Here is a 20,909-nt window from a genome sequence, read left to right on the forward strand (position 1 = left end):
TGGAAACATAACCGGGGACCGCAATTGTGGAATTCATGAATTATATTATAAAATCTCATGAATTGACAAATCTTTCCGGAATTGCTATTGTAAGTTAGTATTGGTTTCTACTTTATCATACAATTTACCCTACATAATCATTCCAGTTGCATTGGTAGTAAACATTTGGTGTTGTTGCCTCTATTGATCTTCGTAAAAGATAAAGGATGGGAAAAATGGAGATATAATGGGGCAATTTGTGGACAAACCTAAGCAAGCAGACAAAGAAAGGGAAGACGAGCTCACACAAGATGTGGTGAACTTGTGAGACATTCCATTAAGGAACACATTCAAAGGGATGCCCTCAACAAAGAGGTCCTTCAAGATGCCACTAGAACAACTTAATCGTCAACAAGGAAGCTGAACATCTTTTGCATATAGACTGCCAAGACTCATTGCACACAACTTCATTATCATACAAGGTCTTCATGCAAAGAGGGAACAAGAACAAGCAAATAGTAAATAATACAACGGTACAAGGAGAGGAACCAAAGGGAGGAACATGAATGTGATATCAACAGAAGACACACTCCTGGAAATTAATGCCCTTACAAATGAATAAAGACAGGAAATGATTTTCAAAGCCATATTTGGGAGGAAAGGAAAACCTTCACAACTAAAGAACATACGAAGGGAGAGTGGGAGGAGATATCAAGGCATCTACCACTCCCCAACACACAATACGAAGATGTCACTGACCATGCAAGAAAACAGTCTGCATCATCAACGTCATACGAAGAGGAAGGAGAACCTGAAAAATAATTGGATGCTTTATTTGATGGAAATGTTGTCATTGATGTCAAAAGCGAGAAGGCGAAGATGTCATTGATATCACAATGAGAAGAAATAATATATTAAGTTATCAAGATATATGAAGGAAATGTAATGACCCTTACTATAAAGGCCACTAATAAACCCCAAATCTGAACTGAGACAATTGTCAAACACTTGGCATGCACTAAATTGTTTTGTTTGTGATGTAGTGTTTCAATATGATAGTTGTTTTGAGCATCAAGTACAATTGAGATAACAATACCAATATTGAAATGTAACACAATAAACAATAATGAACCTCTAAATATTCATGCAAGGACTTCAATGCTAATATATCATGAATTTCCCAAATTTTGATTGCATTGTTCAGTAGACTAATTTTCTAAAAATGTATGACTGTTACAAACTCTTACACATGAGCACTGAATTTATGACAAGAGAATGTATAAACTATCACACATGAACAATGACCTTGCAATGCACCTTCTCTACTATATCAATCCAACTACAAGATAGCAATGTCTGATTACAATGGACTGTTTTCTGAATACATATATGACTGTTACAACTGTGCACTTCTATCATAAAAATTGACAACAAAACCATGCAATGGAACCTGGAAATTGCTCCTTGAACTCCGATTATGAAATGCTGATGAAACGAGGACTGGACTGTCCCAAGAATGCCCTGCTGTCACTACCGTACTGTCCCTGCTGCAGGCCGTACCTGGGTCGTACTGTGCGGCTGCAGTACCAAATTTTGAGCTGGGATGAATTCAAAACCCTTATTCACCAAATACAAGCCCTCAAATCAACCTTCAATTGAAATCCAACATGAAATGGCTGAGTACCATCTCCAATAACGCAACCCTTCAGAAGATATTTCACTTCCTCAGTTATGCTAATCTAAGGGAGTTATCGTTCCCAAAGATCAATGATATTTGCAGACCTTCAAGCTCCACAAATGCTCAAGTAGATGCACTAGACAAAATAGACTTCGATGCCAAATGAGAGACCCATGGGGTCTATTTATACACTTTTTAGAATCTTCCTCTAGAAGTATCCATAACTTTCTAGAAGTATCCATAATAGAATCTTCTAGAAGCCTCTTAGTCTTTGTAGAAGTATCCATGACTTTCTAGAAGTATCCATAATAGAATCTTCTAGAAGCCTCTTAGCTTTCTAGAAGTATCCATAATAGTCTTTTAAAACCTCATTGCACTTTTTAGATAAAAAGTAACTTCATAAAATAAAAAGTGCACCTCAATAACATTTTTGGCCCCAAATAAAAAGTAATAATAAAATATAATAAATATAATGTCTCCAAGAGCATAATGAGCCATCCAATCACCAAATAAACGCCAAAATAACTCTCTCATCACAACCATCTGCCTACGAGAGTCTGGAATAGGCAAATCCACGTAAAGTGTCATGTCATACTAAAGAGGGGACATGACAGTCCGCCCTTCCTGAAATTGCTTGGCCTCAAGCAATCTCAATGCAGGATGCTGCAGAATGGCTTCAGTCTCCCAAGTGGCATCCTCAACAAGAAGATGTCTCCACTTCACCAAATACTCCCTGATAACTCTCCTGCGGAGCTATTTCTCCCTACTATCCAAAATAGACTCTGGCACCAATATCAACTTCCCCTCATCATCCAAGGGTGGTAGCACTATGGAAGGCACAACATGCTGTCCTAATGCCTTCTTGAGGCGCGACACATGGAACACATTGTGCACCCTGCTATCTGCTGGAAGCTCAAGCTCATAAGCCAACTCTCCTACCCGCCTGATAATCTTGAAAGGCCCATAATAGCGCGGCTTAAGCTTTTCTGACCCACTCTTCTTAAGAGTAGACTGTCTGTAGGGCTGAAGCATGAGGTAAACCATATCACCAACCTCAAAACTCCTCTCAATCCGCTTTTGATCTGCGTACTACTTGTACTGATTCTGTGCCCTGGCCATATTATCCTTGAGAGCATCAACAATGTCCTTGCTCTCCTGAAGCAAATCCCCGGCACGTGGAACTCTAACATCAGACATCAGCAAATCAATGAAGTTAGGCGCATCATACCCATATAGAGCTCTGAAAGGTGTCATCTGAATCGACATGTGGAATGTGGTATTGTAACAATACTCACACAAATGAATCCATCTCACCCATGCCCTCTGCTGACCAACCACATAATTCCTCAAATAACCTTCCACCCACTTGTTCACTATCTCCGTCTGTCCATCCGTCTGTGGGTGATAACTAGTGCTAGGTGTAAGCTCAGTGCCACAAAGTCTGAATACCTCCTGCCAAAAGTGACTCAAAAATCTACTGTCCCTGTCACTCACTATGCTGCGGGGTATCCCATGCAATCTGAAGACCTCTCTAAAGAAGACCTCAGCTACCTGTACTGCTGTGTAAGTAGTAGTGATGGGAAAGAAGTGTGCATACTTCGTCAGTCTATCCACTACTACGTAGATGCAATCATGCCCTTGAGCCTTGGGCAAGCCCATAATGAAGTCCATAGATATGCATTCCCACTTCTGATCTGGAATGGGAAGTGGCTGTAGGAGCCCAGCTGGAAAGGTGTGCTCTTGTTTGTTCTGCTGACAAACAGGGCACTCACGAACATACTGCAAAACATCTGACTTAAGCCCTTTCCAAGTGAACCGCTCCCGAACCTGTCTATATGTCTTGAAGTACCCAAGGTGACCAACTGTAGGTGAATCATGAAGAGCCCTCAATATAGATTGCTTCACCTTCGATCCTAGGACTAGAAATATCCTGCTCTTGTAGATAATCAAATCATCTACAAGTGTATACCGGGTATCAATAACTAACCCATCAACTATCCCTGACGCCCATGGGTCTCTAGCATACTCTGCCACTATCATATGTCTCCAATCCTCTGATATTTCAATCAATGCACTGAGATGTGGTCTACGTGTCAATGCATCCGCTACCACATTCTGAGTCCCTCTCACATATGATATGTCAAAATCGTAAGCTTGTAGCTTACTCACCCACTTCTGCTGTCTATCGTTGAGATCTCTCTGACTAAGGAAATGCCTCAAACTGTTGTGGTCAGTTTTAATACAAAACTTACCACCCACTAGATACTGTCTAAACTTAGCCAATGCGTGCATGATGGCTAACATCTCCTTGTCATAGATGTTGAAAGATCTCTCTGGACCACGGAGTTTCCTGCTCTCATATGCAATAGGGTGCTTGTCCTGCATCAACACAGCACCTATACCATCGCCGGATGCATCACATTGAAGCTCAAATGGCTTCGAGAAATCAGGCAAGGCTAACACCGGGCATGAGGTCATGATCTCCTTGAACTTGTCAAAGCAAGCCTGTGCCTCCGGTGTCCAAACAAAGGCCCCCTTCTTCAGCAAATCTGTCATAGGGCCTGCATGTCGTGAGTATCCACTAACGAATCTGCGGTAGAAGCCACATAGGCCCAGGAACCCTCTCAACTGTGTCAAGTTCTCAGGAATAGGCCACTCTACTATAGCACGGATCTTATCAGGATCCATCCTTACTCCCTCTGCACTGATAATATGTCCCAAATACAAGAGCTCAGTCATACCCAAATCACACTTGGACTCCTTGGCATACAAGGACTCCTTCTGCAATATGCTCAATACTGTCTCCAGATGCTCAAGATGTTCCTGCCATGATCTGCTGTATACCAAAATGTCATCGAAGAAAACCAATACAAATCTCCTCAACTGATGATGGAAGACCTTATTCATCGTAGACTGAAAAGTAGCTGGTGCATTGGTCAACCCAAATGGCATGACCACAAACTCAAAGTGTCCACAATGACATCTAAATGCCGTCTTCTCCACATCCTGCTCTCTAACTTTGATCTGATGATATCCTGATCTCAAATCTATCTTGCTGAAGTAGCATGCCCCATGAAGCTCATCTATCAGCTCATCAATCCGTGGGATAGGGTATCTATTCTTAATAGTCCTCTTGTTCAACACCCGATAGTCAATGCATATACGTAACGAGCCATCCTTCTTCTTCACCAACACTACTGAAGAAGCAAAAGGAGACTTGCTCGGTCTAATATGCCCCATCTCAAGCAGCTCCTTGATGGTTTTCTCAATCTCATCCTTGAGTCTCTTAGGATGCCTGTATGGTGTGATCATCACAGGTTTAGCACCCTCCTCTAACTCAATGATGTGCTCTATTCCCTTGTCAAGTGGTGCACCAGGTAGAATATCACTGAACACCCTATCATACCGTTCTCTCAATCTCTGAATGTCAGGGTGATACTCTGCCTTCTGATGCTCCTCCTGTGTAGGCATGAGAGTACACATGGCTGCCCATCCAATCCCATCGTGTCTAACCAACCTCTCCATGCGCCTGAAAGAAATAGTTCTAACATCACTATTTCTGATAGCCCTCAATACATGCTGTCTCCCATCAACCTCAAACTTAATCTCCATGTCTCTGAGTCTGAGAGTGACCTCACCCAATGAATGTAACCAAATCATCCCCAATACAATGTCTAGGTCACCCATGTTAACTACATGGTAATCCACTTTGAACTCATAATTGTTCAAGCGTAGAGGCATGTTTCTAATCATCCTATTACACTTAAGAGTGTAACTTAAGAGTGTTTCTAATTTTGGTGTCACTCGACAAATTCATAAGTTCCTCTGAAGCTTTGTCAATGGTTGTGCACATTCAATATAGAATGGTCAAAGTAGATGGTTGTGTGCGCTAGGTCAGGTGAGAATCTTTATGGACAATTGCTTTAGAGAATAGAATAATTAATAAGTGTGAAGACAGCGACTATATGTCTAATTAATGATGCAGTAATCAAACAAAGAAGTCGGCAATTCACTGTCAGAGATTATCAAAGACTAGCAATTATCTTAGCAAATGAAGGCAGTGAAGTTAGATTAAAGGGTCTGACATATAAAGGAATCATCATCAGCACCCAAGTCAAAGTTGTGGAGCCTTGGTATATCAGACACACCTTTTGCCTTCACTGGATAAGTATGGACATTGAGGTGAGTTTCAGATATCTGATTAAATGTTTATATAACCGATAGAACAAAATAATGATCAACAATACAAAAAGAATTAAAGGTTCATGAATCATTGATCACTTAATTTGCCAAGCATCGTGTTTGTTTTTCTATTGCAGCACAACAATTGAAATGGCATCGATATGCAGCAGTAATACAGTATGCATACAGAACCAAGTAACAGTGATTAAGCGGTAAAAGATGGTATTAAAGTGTGTATACCATTCACATTTGATAACGACTTGGACCATCCAAGTGTATGCCATTTTCTTTTGCTTATGATAAGATATCGATCCATGAAAGAAAATGATGATATATTAATAATCATCCATCATCATTCTAGGAAGTAGAACCAATAATCATACAATCGGTAATTAATAATTGAGTCTTCTTTAAGTTAGTTTGATAGCCGATAAAAGGAAAAGACGTGATTGCTGTGAAATTCTTTTCATTACCGAAAATCAAGAAGATTATTAAAATGGTTAATAAAAGACACAGTCATTACAACTGTTGGGTTGTAGGGAATTGGGATACAAGACTTTTATGAAAAGCCACGTAGGAGCTATATAAGGAAAAAAACCAATTTGAATGGATATAGAAGAGAGTGTCGAGTATGGAATAAAAAGAAGGTCCTTGAGATGTACATGAGAAGAATTTTATATCAGATTTATGAAGGCCTTATGAGCAGATCTTGTACAAAAGTTTGGATCAGATTTGGAGTAGACTTTATGTCTGATTGAAGATATTATAGAAGATTATTGAATGCAGATTTCTGAAGATTTGTATACACAGATTCATGAAATATTTATGGCAGATTTATGAAGGACTGTGTCCAGATTTATGAAGGATTTTTGAGTAAGTGTGATCTGTTTATCAGAACTATTTAGGAGGAGATTGTAGCAGTTTGAAGAAGGAAATTACAGAAGAATAGAATCCATCATCCGTTGTTATAGCAACATTGTCAAGGCGGAAAATCAGATTTATGTGAAGTGGGTTGGTGCTCACAGATTCTGAATTGGGAGTTGGTGCTTCCACAGGGTTGGTGCTCACAAATTTCAGAAGTGGGAGTTGGTGCTTCCAGTGGGTAGATGCTCACAAAATCAGATTTGGGAGTTGGTGCTTCCAGTGGGTTGGTGCTCACAAACAGTGTTAGGGTTGGTGCCTCTAGTATGTTGCTGCATACAAATATTGTAAAAGAAGAAATATATAAAAGCATTGATTTACCGTGGTTTTCTCTCGTAAGGGTTTCCATGTATATATCTTGTGTTCATATTAGTTAGATCACATATGAATGATTGGATGCAATGAATATGTTTATGAGATAAGTTATATACTTATGATTGAAGTTGAAAAACTTTAAATTGCTTAAAGATCATTGTTATACTGATTCACCACCCCCCCCCCCTCAATATAACCGTGTGCCCTTCATTATTAACGAATATACAACGTATATAAAGGAATTACAAGACAGTGTTCTAAAAAGAACAAACCGTTAAACTAAAGCTTCAACACGAAGCTAAAAAGCTTAAACGCTTAAAAAAAGCTAAAAATTAAAAAGGTAACTATGCATTCCAATAAGAGAAGCAATAGTTGAAGTTAAAACACTAAACGAACTAAAAAGCTAACTAAGTCAACAACTAAGATGACCATTATAGAAGATCAAATATTATTTCAATAGCCTCCCTAGAGGTCATCATACTCAATACACTACAGAAGACACTACACATCTTTTGATCACAAATGCAAAGACCACCTTGTTGTTACAGAGACCCTCCCAGGATCTACAAAATGTTAATGACCAAGAGTACTAGAAGCCATCCAACCTGATGTAATCCTCAAAAGCCTGAAACCACGATTTTGAGGAAAAATTGGCAAACCGTCCAATAAGCAACAAACACGATTCTGATAAAATCCGCAAAAACTCTTGCAGAACAGTACTGAGCACTGTTTTCTCCAGCAACTCCAAAACAAACTGCAAGATACCACGGTTGCAGATGTTCACCCAGTAACTCCAGGTGCGACCCAAAATAGACTGCAACAAAACACAATTTTTGTGGAAAAAACCATCAAACCCTGAAAACAATAACCCTTTAAAAGAGAATTCACAATTGAATTTTTTAGGACAAAATCGACAAATCCAAAAACTTGAGGTTACAAATCAGTGTTTTTGTGGGAAAAAAAGGTAAAACCTTAGAATAAAAAATTCCCATGCGAACATAGTGAGTTACAAATGATTTTAGAAGAAAAAATTAAAAAAACCAGCAGACAATTGTGAAAACCCAAAATAATTTTTCAAGGGAAAAAATTATAAACCCCAGAGATAAATTTTTTTAAGAGAAAAAATTATAAAACCCATGAAATAAAAAAAATTTAAAGGACAAAATTCTAAAAACCACAAAAACAGGAAAACTTGAAAATAATTTTTCTTGAAGGGAAAAAATATAAAAACCCGAGATTGTTGAAGAAAAGCGAGGCTTATGAAAAACCTAGTCACAGGAAAAACGGCGTCAGTCAAAAATCACGAAATCCACACCCACGCGGAAAACAGTAGCAAACCCAGAAAAGGCATCGCAAAACCAAGTCGTGTGCACGTTAAGTACAAAAAGAACCACGAAATCATGTCACACAAGCTCAAAACTAGAAAAATTTGCTGAAAAATAATAACAGAATCACGTTGCCGAAAAAGACAAACACGAGGTCACTGGCACCAAAAAAAAAGCAAACACAAAGAAAGACGAGCAGAAAAAAAACCGCAAACAAATTCGTGCAAAAAATCCGACACCAAAACAGCCGCCAAAACCTATCGTAGGAGAAATCCATCGCGCAAGAGACCACGAAAGTTGCCATTGCGTGCCAACACGGTCGCAGGCATAAAATGAAAATCGCCACTACAACCCCCTTCACGCGATGAACCAAAAAAAATACCATAGAAACCTCGCGATGCCGACTAAACCCTCGTGGGAAGGAAACACAAATTGCAAAAAAATCCTACAAAAAAAAACGCACGAACCAACAAAAACTACCCATGAACCAAAAGAAAGAAAAAATTTCGTGATCAGAAACCCTTGGAAATCTACTCACGAATTTTCAAAGGTTAAAAACCCTCGAAAAATTCCAACAATTTTTTTGATTAAAAAATATTTCTGGCAATAAATTCCAAGTCGAGTATTACAAATTTTTATTAAAAAATTTGCCAAATCCTAAAGAAGCCCATCGACCCACCCTAATACCATGGAAAAACAAATATTGCAGACGCAGGTAGTAGAAAAAAAACGCGCCCAGAAAAAAAAATCACAACCTAGAAATTCAAGAGCCACAAACAGGATGCAAGTTTCTACAACCAAAAACAGTGCCCAGAATAAAAATCGTGTGTAGCGTCCTAAAATTGCGACACTTGCAATTTCGACTGCATTTCGGTCTTCACGATGGCGACGCAACACGCAACCTGAATGGAGACCCCGAAACCTGATTATGACACCAAAAACTGCATTTTCTTGCACCCTGGCCTGAACCTCCTTTGCACCCTGCTGTCCCAGGAGGTGGGACCAGAGCGCCCAGCGCCCTGGGTCCTATTTTGGGCCCGGTCTCTTTTGGACTTCGGGTCTTTATGTTTGCAAATTGGAAAATTAACTTTCCTAGTCGGCCTAAGGTCGGGAAAATCAGTCTATTAACCCTAATTGACAAGTATATAAACTACATTTTCCTCTTTCATTCGATATGATGGAAAAAGCGTGGAAACTATACTCAAGCATTCAAGCCTTCAAGCATTCCTTCAAGTAATTGATCATTTCAAGTCTCCATTCAAGGCTAAGTGTTGCATTCAAGACAAGGATTCAACCATTGAAGAGGAGATCACTTACAACACATTACATGCTACAACATACAACATACAACAAACAACAACATCTATACCTTCGCATATAAGGATACAAACATCCTTACAACAAGGTATTAGTACTTGTTTTACACTACATACATTTACATTTACAGCATTTCTCATTTCTTGGTTAATTCCAAAACCGGGGTTTGACCTAAAGGCAAACCCCTAATCCCTAACCCCCCAATCGTCTTCGCTTTTCTGTGTGTAGGTTGCAGGTACGCGGCTGAAATTGAAGATCTGGAATCCTTGTGCAGAGATGAACAGATCCCCCTTCGTTTCGCGGATTTTTCGGAGGACCGTGGCGCTCGGGCGCCATCGTCTCGGCAACTTTTGCTCAAATTTGCAGGACAGCGCCGTATCGACATTTTACTACTAATTCCAGGTCCGCAACTTCATCCTATATCCCTATCTCAGTTTATAAGCGAATCTTTGTCACTTTCTATGCATTCCTAGCTTAATTCTTCTATCAACATTCTTTACAAAAGAGGGTAGCCTTGCTTTCTTAACCCTTGAAACACATTTAGCATCCAATCTTGCATTGTGTGGGATTGGATCTTGTGGGTTTCAACCCCTCTTTTGAATGTAAAGTCTCTCCCTTAAGTGAAAACCATCAACCCTAGTGAATCTCCCTTCTCTCTCCTTGGAGTTGGAAGAGGGGAGAGCAACTAGGGTTCGATCGCGATTTTCCGCTTTACATCGTGATCTGCAGAAAATGCGATCAGCAAAAATGAAACCCTTGAAATTCGACCATCACAATCTTCCACACAACCAACAAAAAAAAAATCGCCCAGAAAAAAATATTTTGAAAAACCTCACTAAAAAAATTTCAATACGAAAAATTTTTAGAATTACAAATTTTCCAAAGATTTAATCCATGCTCTGATACCATGAAAAATAATTGGATGCTCTATTCACAAATATACAACGTATATAAAGGAATTACAAGATAGTATTGTAAAAAGAACAAACGGTTAAACTAAAGCTTCAACACAAAGCTAAAAAGCTAACTATGTGTTCTAATAAAAGAAGCAATAGTTGAACTTAAAACACTAAACAAACTAAAAAGCTAACTAAGTCGACAACTAAGATGACAAGATAGTATTGGATGCAATATAAAGGAATTGCAAGATAGTATTGTAAAAAGAACAAACCGTTAAACTAAAGCTTCAACACAAAGCTAAAAAGCTAAAAAGCTAACTATGTGTTCTAATAAAAGAAGCAATAGTTGAACTTAAAACACTAAACAAACTAAAAAGCTAACTAAGTCGACAACTAAGATAACCATTATAGAATAGATATAATATTATTTTAATACAACCTAGATACAAACAAACTGAAACATTTAAAAGCAACATACATTGTATTAAAGACCTATTGATTTCAAAAGAACTAAGAATTGGAGAAACTCAGCTGAAGAGCACCGAGCAAAGCGAGTATAGAAATGATCCAAAGGGTAACCCGAGTACAAGGAACATTTCAGGAGGATGAGTAAAGGGCTTTTATGTGGCCATAAGTGCAAGTGAAGCACCAAGACGTAGACATTAAAACTATTCAATCAGATTCAAGGCACAAGAGACACATCAAACAAGAAGGATGGTGACTTCCCCAGCAACTCCAACTGTGGAGAGCCAAAAGCTTCCCAATTTTATAGGGAATGGATCTGAAGATCCCATTAGCATTGCAAAACATGCGAAATAATATATATTGTGAGCGGCCAAGAAGATAATGACTATTGGCTAAAAGCATTCCCAACAACTTTAAGGGGCATCCCAAAAGACCAGGTTATTTGAGGCACACTACACAACCTCATGGGATGCACTAATAAAAACACTTGAGTCAAAGTTCAAATCACTTCAAGATGACAATGAGATTGCAGCAGAAATTTACAACACAAAACAAGGAAAACATGAAAATGTAAGAGCCTATAATTGTAGACTCGAGGAGTTGCTAGTAAAATTAGAAAGTCAACCTATGAAGAGACCGAAAAAGAGGTAGTTTATCGAAGGTTTGATTCCATCACTACAAAAGAAGATCAAAGTGGTGCCACTGTCCTCCTCTGCCGAAACCTATAATCAGGCTATGGACATTGAAAGTGAAGATAATACATCCTCTCAAGGGAAATGGAAAATGGAAGAAGATGATAACACAAAGGAGAGCAATGATAATGAATCAAAGACTATCCACGCCTTGAGAAGAGACATTATTAGGATGGTGAAGGAACTAAAATCGAAAAAGGATAGTACCAAAGAAAAAAAAATTGTAGTGTACTGAATGCAAAATGAAAGGAAATATTAAAACAAAATGTCTGAAAAAGCTATTTTGCAACATCTGCCAAGTAATGGGGCATTCTATTAAAGAATACACATACAATATGAAAAAAAGCACACAAGTGCTCTACACACAAAGGGAACAATCCATCTCATCAAATCCACCACTGAAACCTCAACACACCAATAATTTACCCCCTGGCCAATACCACAACACAAGGAAAAACAACAATTGGTTTAACAATAGTGGCACGCGGAGCAAAATTCAACAGGATGCCAATTGTTGCACCACTTTGATCTTCTTTCGTAGTGATGGAATCAAACCTTCGATAAACTACCTCTTTTTGGGTCTCTTCATAGATTGACTTTCTAATTTTACTAGCAACTCCTCGAGTCTACAAAGGGATATTACAACACCATAAGTTGAATGCATATCAATGATTAAGCAATAATCAAACTTAAGCAATTTCAAAGGTTCCAGTTGACCACACAAGGCTAACTTACAATCAGCAAGAAAGCTAGTAGTATGGATAACGAGCTTCACAATATATCAAGTGCAATATTCCATCATTTAATCTAATGCTTAAACTAACATCAAAGATTGACTTCGGAAGATAAAAGAACCATGCAATACGCTTCAAGGATTGAGCAAAAATACCATAATTTCTATGTTTTATTGATCCAATAGCCAAACAACAACAATTCTTCAAGTCTTTCTCTTGCCACTATTCTAGCACTATTATTCTACTCTCTTTTATATTCTATTGCTATTGCTATTGCCATTGCCATTGCTATTAACCATTACAAATGATATGAGTGGAGTTTATGTAAGACTCCCAAATACAATGAAGGGTCGAGATCGAATGAAGATCAAGGGCCAAGATCTTTCCGCCTAAACCCTAATTAGGGTTTGATACAAAAAAAACCCTATCAAGATAATCATCATCATTAATCAACCAATGAGAAGATAGCATGTGCCAACACGGAAATCGAGGAAGCATCCTCCAATAGGAAAATGAAATGCCAAGTGGGATCATAATAAACTTTCTTCTAGAACCTTGTTCCCTCTCTCCTTTTCTTTTCTGGCATATTCAATGAATCTAGACATCATACTTTCAACTTCAAAAATTGGAATCTCAGGTAGATTCTTCATTCATTCTTCTAGGTTGATTACTTCATCAAAGGCTGCAAAAAGTGTTATCTCCCATCCATGCTCAAGTTCTTTTGTCTTATAAATAAGGAACATAGTGGTATACATATGATCCAACTGTTTTATTGTGATTAGTCCACCTTCTCCCTGAAAGATGACTTTTATCCTGTCCTCCAATTCTTGAATGTCCACACCTGTTTCAATTTTTGTCTTTTTGTCAAGAATGGCGCACATCACCTCAATTACCTTGTCATGAATAGGATGGACGGTATTTTCAACTTGATTACATCTATTACTAACGTCTTAAAAAAGGAGTTTCTTCATTTGAAGCAAAGTCGACCACTGTAACAGATTAGGAGTTGATTCCTTTCTAATTACCCCTTCTTGTGCCAGTATCTGTCTAGGTGTCTTCCTTATTGCTTGCCATACTGGGATGGTGACATCTTTAGTATGAGTGAAGGCATCAACTGTCACCATGAGGTTATGAACTATCTCAAAAACACGGATGGCTCTACTGAGTGTTTTCATTATATCTCTTACAAATTCTTTAGCCACTATGAAGGATTTATTAAACCATGCATCTAGAAGTTGCGTTGAGTTTTCTATCTTCTCCATATGGTTTACCAATTCATGAGGAAAGCATTAGTGGAGGTGTGATCGTTGGGTCATGATGCCTTAGTGGTTCCTTGAACTGATGGAAATAGCTCCTCAATGCATTTATCTCCTTTTCTAACTTTTTGTTCTATGAATTGGAAGATTTCACACCAGAAGAATGGTATAAGGATATTGTGACCTATCTGCTCAATCACAAATGTCCCACACATGACTCCTACACAAAAGAGAGCACTTAGATTGAAAAGCCAACACTTTATGCTCCAAGGCTTAGTTCTATATAGAAGGAATCACGAAGGAATCTACTTGAGGCAAAGATGAAGATAAACAAATCATGGAACACTTTCATAACAAATTTGGGACAGGGCATGGAGCATGCTTAGCTACGGCACATCAGATATTGAGAGATGGATACTATTGGCCTACACTATTCAAAGATACTCATGAGCATGTTAAGACATGTCACATAAGCAAATGGTGTAAACGAATAGAGAGATAACTCTTGCTCGACACTTTCAGCTACTTGAAGGGAAGGACAAACTTCTATTGAATTTCCAAGTGAAATGGAATTAGTGATGACACCTCCATGTTTGTACCTTAATGACTTGGTACATGATAGCAATTGTCTTGCCACTTCAAGTGGTACTATCCTATCTGTTGGATAACGTGGCAACATATAACGAGGAGAAGGACATCCTTGGATCCTTATGTATGTGAATTTGGAAAATTGAATGAACCAGGCACCATATTGTTTGATAAGTGCTTGTGCCTCCGGAGACAATCTCTGATGGATTCCACCTTGTAGAGTCCTAATGATGTGCATTGTGAAAGTATCATTGATTGTTCTATAGTGCTGCTCAAGTGGGAGATGCAATATTTCATAGGAATCACAAACCCTTATCTCTCCAGGCCTTCTTCCGACTCTGCCTCTATGTGGTTATCCCGCATATTCATAATTCCTTGCTAGAATATATATGACATATGAGCTCATGTGAAATGACTTGGTGGGAACTAACCTTCTCAGTTGTACATCTAGGCTATTACTAAGGATTCTTGCCCAATTGATCATTCCTTTCCCTTGGATGATTATTTGTCTGAAGAAGAACATCCATTTATCAAAACAAAAGGCTTGAGAAGCACCTATAACTCGTCTAAGCATGGTGATCAAATCCCTGAATTCCTCTTGGAAGTCAATTCGATGTGGCCCATTAGGTATCTTATTCAGGCGAGGTCTACTCTTTTGCAACCAATCCCTATTGATGACTGCTAGGCATGCATGAGGATCATCTTCATAAATTGATTTAGCTCCTTCCAAGCATTTATAGATCATGTCCCTTTGTTCTGCTAGGTGGAAAGCTTCACTTATAGCTGTTTCTGATAGGTAGGCAAGAACGGTTCCATCCTCGGCCACAATTGTCCTTGAGTGTGAATCATAGTGTTCGGCAAACTCAATCATTAGTTCATGACATCTAACTGTAGGAGGGAAGCCGGCTGCCTTGATGATGCCACTTTCTATTATCCTCTTGGCTATAGGTGATGGTTTGCCAATATATGGTGCCTCACGAAACTTCTTCACATTGAAGTTCCCAAGGTTTGTATCTCCAATGTTGCTCCACCGAGATGTGATTTTAATCTCCAAGTCATCGTTCTTTTGATCTTCTTTGATGAGAAACTGTCGGGACGTAGATCCACTTGCCTTGGGTACTGCCATCATTCACCTATTAAAGATGTTCAAGTTAGGGTCTTGACAAGGTTATGAAAATTATTGACTTCAGGCTTGCAAAACCTTAGAAATGAAGGTGAAATACTGATTTAAACCAGTCTTACACTCTAATGATTCTAATCAAATGCTTAATAAGACTGATGTAACTCTTCACATGCATCCTAACTTGAATGAATTATGATTTTATGCCTCTGATCAAACCCGATTTAAATGCAGTCCTTACCTCTGATTTAGATGATTTCCTTTCAATCAAAGGACTGATACTAATTAATGAATTCCCTGTTTGGAATGCAATTCTAACATCTAAAGGCAAATCTGGGCTGTTTCAAGATGAATTCGCTATCTGATAGGCTTCTTTGCTGAGCAAATTCGCTGCTTCTTGATGCTTAAATGATGAATTCGCCTGCTTCAAAAGATCAGACCTGCATCTCTAATGATGAAATTCACCCTTTATGCTGATGAAATTCGCTAATATTCTGATGGAATTTGCTGACCTGCTCCTGATGGAGAAAGGAAAATGTTTTGAATTGATGATTAAAATGATTAATTTACCTTCCTTATATATGCACTTAGGGCAAAGGATGTGCCTCTTGGATAAAAGGCCGACTTGTTTTGACAAAAACAAAATAATAAATTGCCTTCCTTAATGCTGGCTGACTTAACACATTATAGCTCTCCCTTTTAGCAATTCGAATTTTAAATGGAATTTTGGCGCCAAAGATGCTTGCCTTTGATTAATTCGCTCTTGGACCTTTGGGAGGTACATGGATTGATAAAAAAAATCGCTCTTGGACCTTAGCAAGGTACATGACTTGGAGATGAAATTCGCTCTTGGACCTTAGCAAGGACATGGCTCAAAATTCGCTCTAGGACCTCTCCAAGGACATAATTCAAAATTCGCTCTAGGACCTCTCCAAGGACATAATCTTGATAAATAAATTCGCTCTATGTCCTTCGGAAGGTACAAGACTTAATAGTAAAGCTTGATCTCAAATCAAGGTACATGCTCGAACAAATTCGCTCTAAAACCTCTCCAAGACTTCAAAAAATCACTCTCGATCTTCACTTGGATAAATTTGCTCTTGATCCCTTCCAAGGTACACATCTTGGCAAAAATTCGCTTTGGACCCTAAGGTACATGTTCTTGTGAAGAAATTCGCTCTATGACCTCAGCAATGTACATGACTTGGAGATGAGATTCGCTCTAGGACCTTACATGAAAATTTCGCTCTGGATCCTTTGGAAGGTACATCAAAAAAAATCGCTCTAAGACCTGGGCAAGCTACGGAGCCAAGGCACTTAGGCAAATTTCGCTCCAATGAGGGACTAAGGTACACGATCTTAATGAAAATTTTGCTCTCAAGTTGGGGCAAGGTACGCAACCTTATGAATGACTCTTCACTTAGCTCTTTCACCTAACTTTGCTTGGTTTGTTCAATCCTCAAGTCCTTCATCTACGAATCAATCTTGCAACACTTGATGACCTACTCCACTCCATTCACTAGAAAAGAGCATAGAGAAGTATGCCTAGAGAAGGCAAATCCTAAAAAAAGGGGGTCCCCATCTTGATGGGGCGATGTGTGATGTGGTCACAACACAAATTATGATACTTGTAAGAATGGCAAACCTCCTACAAAGTATGCCACAACTGAGAGTGGTAATTACCAATACAAGGTGATGATCACATACATAAGGGTACAAGTTTGGACATGATAATAGAACCCCAACACCATAGGGAAAACAAGTCATCAATCTGATGCTATTGACAAAAAACATAAGGAAAAAACCGGTCACTTCGCAAATGCAAATCATGGGAAAAAATCTAACAAAATACAATTGTCAATGGAGGATCGGGAGTAAACATACTATCAGAGGATACATGGAAATGTCTCAAGAAGCCAACCCTCTAGCCACCAACCTTCCAACTAGTAGGCACATATCAACATGGAAACAAACTACTGGTGACACTAATTGCATAGAAGGTAATGATCGAAACCAAACAATTCTTGATGAACTTTGTGGTTATTTCATTACAGAAGAAAGCATACAATCCACTATTGGGGAGAGGATGGTTAATAGAAGCCAAGGCAGATCATAACTGGAAAAGAAACACCCTCTCAATGGAGAACAAGGGAAGAAAGTACATTATCAACTTGAGAAACCAAGCAGCGAGCAAGGAGATTGCTTCCTTCAATTTGAAGTCGACAGGAGGAGAAATATCGATAGAAGAAAGAGGGTTCATGGAACCTAATGATGTGGGGTACTCGATCTCCAACAATGTTCAAAGGATGAAACAAGTTCTCTAAATAGACTCTTCCATTACCAATTGGAAAACTATGAAATATTTCACCTCGATTGCAATATGTTACAAATCAAGGAAACTAAAGAAGAAGAAAATGATCGAGCAACAAGTCGAACATTCCTCCAAGTATGAGGGGTACAAAGAGGGAGTTGCCAAATTAGATGATATGCCAATACATAACTTTGAACAAGATAAAATAATCAAGTATGAGGAACCAACAATTAAGAAATCAAATCTAGGAAAAGGTAGTCCCTAAACAATAATGGTAGGAGATGACTAGGACCTAGTAATGAAAGCAAATGCATTTAAAATCTTCACGTAATACAGAGAAACCTTCACTTAGACATACAAGGACCTAAAAGGGATACCACTAAAACTTTGTATACATTGGAACCCTTTAATACCAAGAGCACAACCAATACAAAAGCAACCTTATAGAATGAACAAAATCTATGCTACGAAAGGGTAGGAAGAGATACAAAAGACGCTAGAGGTTGGCTTAATCTTTAGGGTAGAGAAGAGTGCTTAGGTCTCTCCAATAGTTATATCATTGCAAAAAAGAATAAAAATAGATCTGAATATGTGTGGACTTCAGAAGCCTCAACGCAATCACGAAGAAAAACCCATTCCCAAATTCATTCAATGATTCAATCCTAGAGGAAGTTGCAAATCATGAAATCTATTCTTTTATGGATGAGTTCTCTAGATATAACCAAATAAGCATAGCGAAGGACAAGCTAAAGGTCACATTTGTGGTAGAAGACGGGATGTATGCATATAATTGGATGTCGTTCAAATTGTGTAATGCTCCGACCACCTTCCAAAGAATCATTCTTCACATTTCCATCAAGATGTCAATCAAAAATTTCAAAGCGTTTCTTGACAATTGGTCGATTTACAATGACCAAGAAACACACCTAAAGGCTCTTAGGGAATGTATGGAACGATGTAGATCTGCATGATAGGCCTTAAATCCAAAAAGTGTTGAATCATGTTACTGCAGGGTAAATTGCTCGAACATGTAGTTTGCAATGTCGAATTGAAGACTAACATGTATACTCTAGTTAAATCGATTGGTTGAATGGAAATTGTGATCAAGCAACCCATATAGTCAATTAGTGATTTGTGCATATACCGATTATAATTAGCCACCACAGATTTTAAAACTCTTGAGAGTTGAAAAAGGGAAATTAAGCAACGTTGAGCAACTATGCGTGTTGGAGTGCCAATTTCAATGGACGATCATCCGTGCTATTTAGCCACCATATCTGACACTTGTATTATCTTCCATGTTATAGAATCCATTGTATTATCTTTGTCTTTCCCTTTACCATCTTTCCTTGATAAAATTCTTGGTGTACCTTGGTCCATTGCTCATTTGCCTTTGTTGTTGTCCATAGCTTCTGTGAAATATTATTTTATTATTTTCATTTTATTTCTAATTAAATTAATTAATTAAAGTCATCCTTTTGAAATAAAATTAATTTTTTAACAACTTAATCAATAAATTTAAGTCACTTTATAAGAATTTGGGTACATTATAGTCTTCCCTGCCCAAACATTTCTTTCCCTCAAGAAATATGTTGTTGCACCACCAGGATCCCAAACCAACCATATGAACATCACTATATCAGTCAGCTGGTCCACTCTGATGCAATAAGCATTAATGGAACCTTCATCTCTGTCGTTTTGAAGCATTCCCATGATCATGCTGATTGATGGATCCCAAATTTTATAACTTTCATAACTCCTACTGGAAAAATGATGATTGTCTCTTATCCATTCTCCTCCCAAAAATATCTCACCACAATTCCACAACTCCATACTTATGGTGTAAACTGAAAATCAATCAATGATATGCTGCATACTCATGAAGTTTTGCATACTCATCCATTCCACATACTCCAAACTGCCCACCATAGGTGCATTGAAGATGGGAAACTCAACCTGAAATGATATACTTGAAAAATATCTTGCATCAATATCATAGCCACACCTTGGAAAATCAACTGGTAAAACTGCCCACTGAAATATCCCCTACATGTTATTAGACTGAACATACAAGGAATATTCACAAACAGTTGGCTGTCAACCTGCGTGTTATGCAGCTTTTATGACTTTGTGTGTTATGCTGTACAGAATTGCAGACTTGTTTGGAGGTATCAACCACAAGTTCTTATCAATGAATGACTAATAAACAACTTCCTAATGATAGCATAATCCCTTGGGGTGGATGTGCAACTAGTTTTACAAGCTATTACATTCATTTAGACATAAAAACATATACCTACAGCTAGCTGGCATTACATCAAACATTTGCCATGAAATCTTCAGACAATCATATAATTGAAATGCAACCTTATTCCTCCTTTATTTCAATTGGCAGTGATCATATAAACTCATACAATATCTTCACCATGACCAGACACTTAACAAACTATTACTCATAATTTCTGAGGACATTTGTCAGCCATGAACATTACAACTATCTGAAAAAGTACATAGAATGTTGACAAATGAACCTGAAAACAAATCGCCTTCCTTGATAGTTGAAGAAGCAATCAATATCCAAGTTGTTGTGTCTTCTCCATCACCAAATTGAAGAGTTCTTCAAAATCACCCCTGCTGCTAATGTAGGTCTGATATTTAATGATGATCAGCTGTTATGTCTTTACTTTGTCTCCTAATATGATCGCCTCATCCCCTCTGTGGCGCCATCCTCCTTGGTGTGACTCGTTGCCAAAATGGATGATTATGAGCACTTTTGAAAGGGAATGGAGGTCTGATACGATTTTGTCTTCAGACCTGATTAGTCACCAAATCCTTCCTATTTTTCCTTCCAAAAGCATCAATAAGGAACGCCTAAAGTCCTCAATGATATCACTGTCATCCAATGTGTGCTATGATGCTTCAATGATGACATAGGAACAAGATCGTGGGTTCGGAGGAGGAAACTCGATTTTGTCTCAGACCTGCAATTCGATCAGCAACTCTTAATTTCCACCTCTAATTATTCTTCAATAAGATTGCATCCCTTCTCCAATGAAAATCAATACACGAAGGGCAACCAATTTGATAATCTGAATATCCATGAATCCCAACCACCATGAAAATGTAG

General features: G+C 38.3%; 1 protein-coding gene across 6 annotated transcripts in view; it reads right to left on the reverse strand.

The window, feature by feature from the left end:
* Positions 1–20,909, reverse strand: part of LOC131034005 (serine/threonine-protein kinase TOR) — a 158,360-nt gene that overhangs the window by 99,793 nt on the left and 37,658 nt on the right. The gene's annotated exons all lie outside the window — the stretch shown is intronic.

This window comes from Cryptomeria japonica, chromosome 2 (assembly GCF_030272615.1).
Source record: "Cryptomeria japonica chromosome 2, Sugi_1.0, whole genome shotgun sequence".
NCBI lineage: Eukaryota > Viridiplantae > Streptophyta > Pinopsida > Cupressales > Cupressaceae > Cryptomeria > Cryptomeria japonica.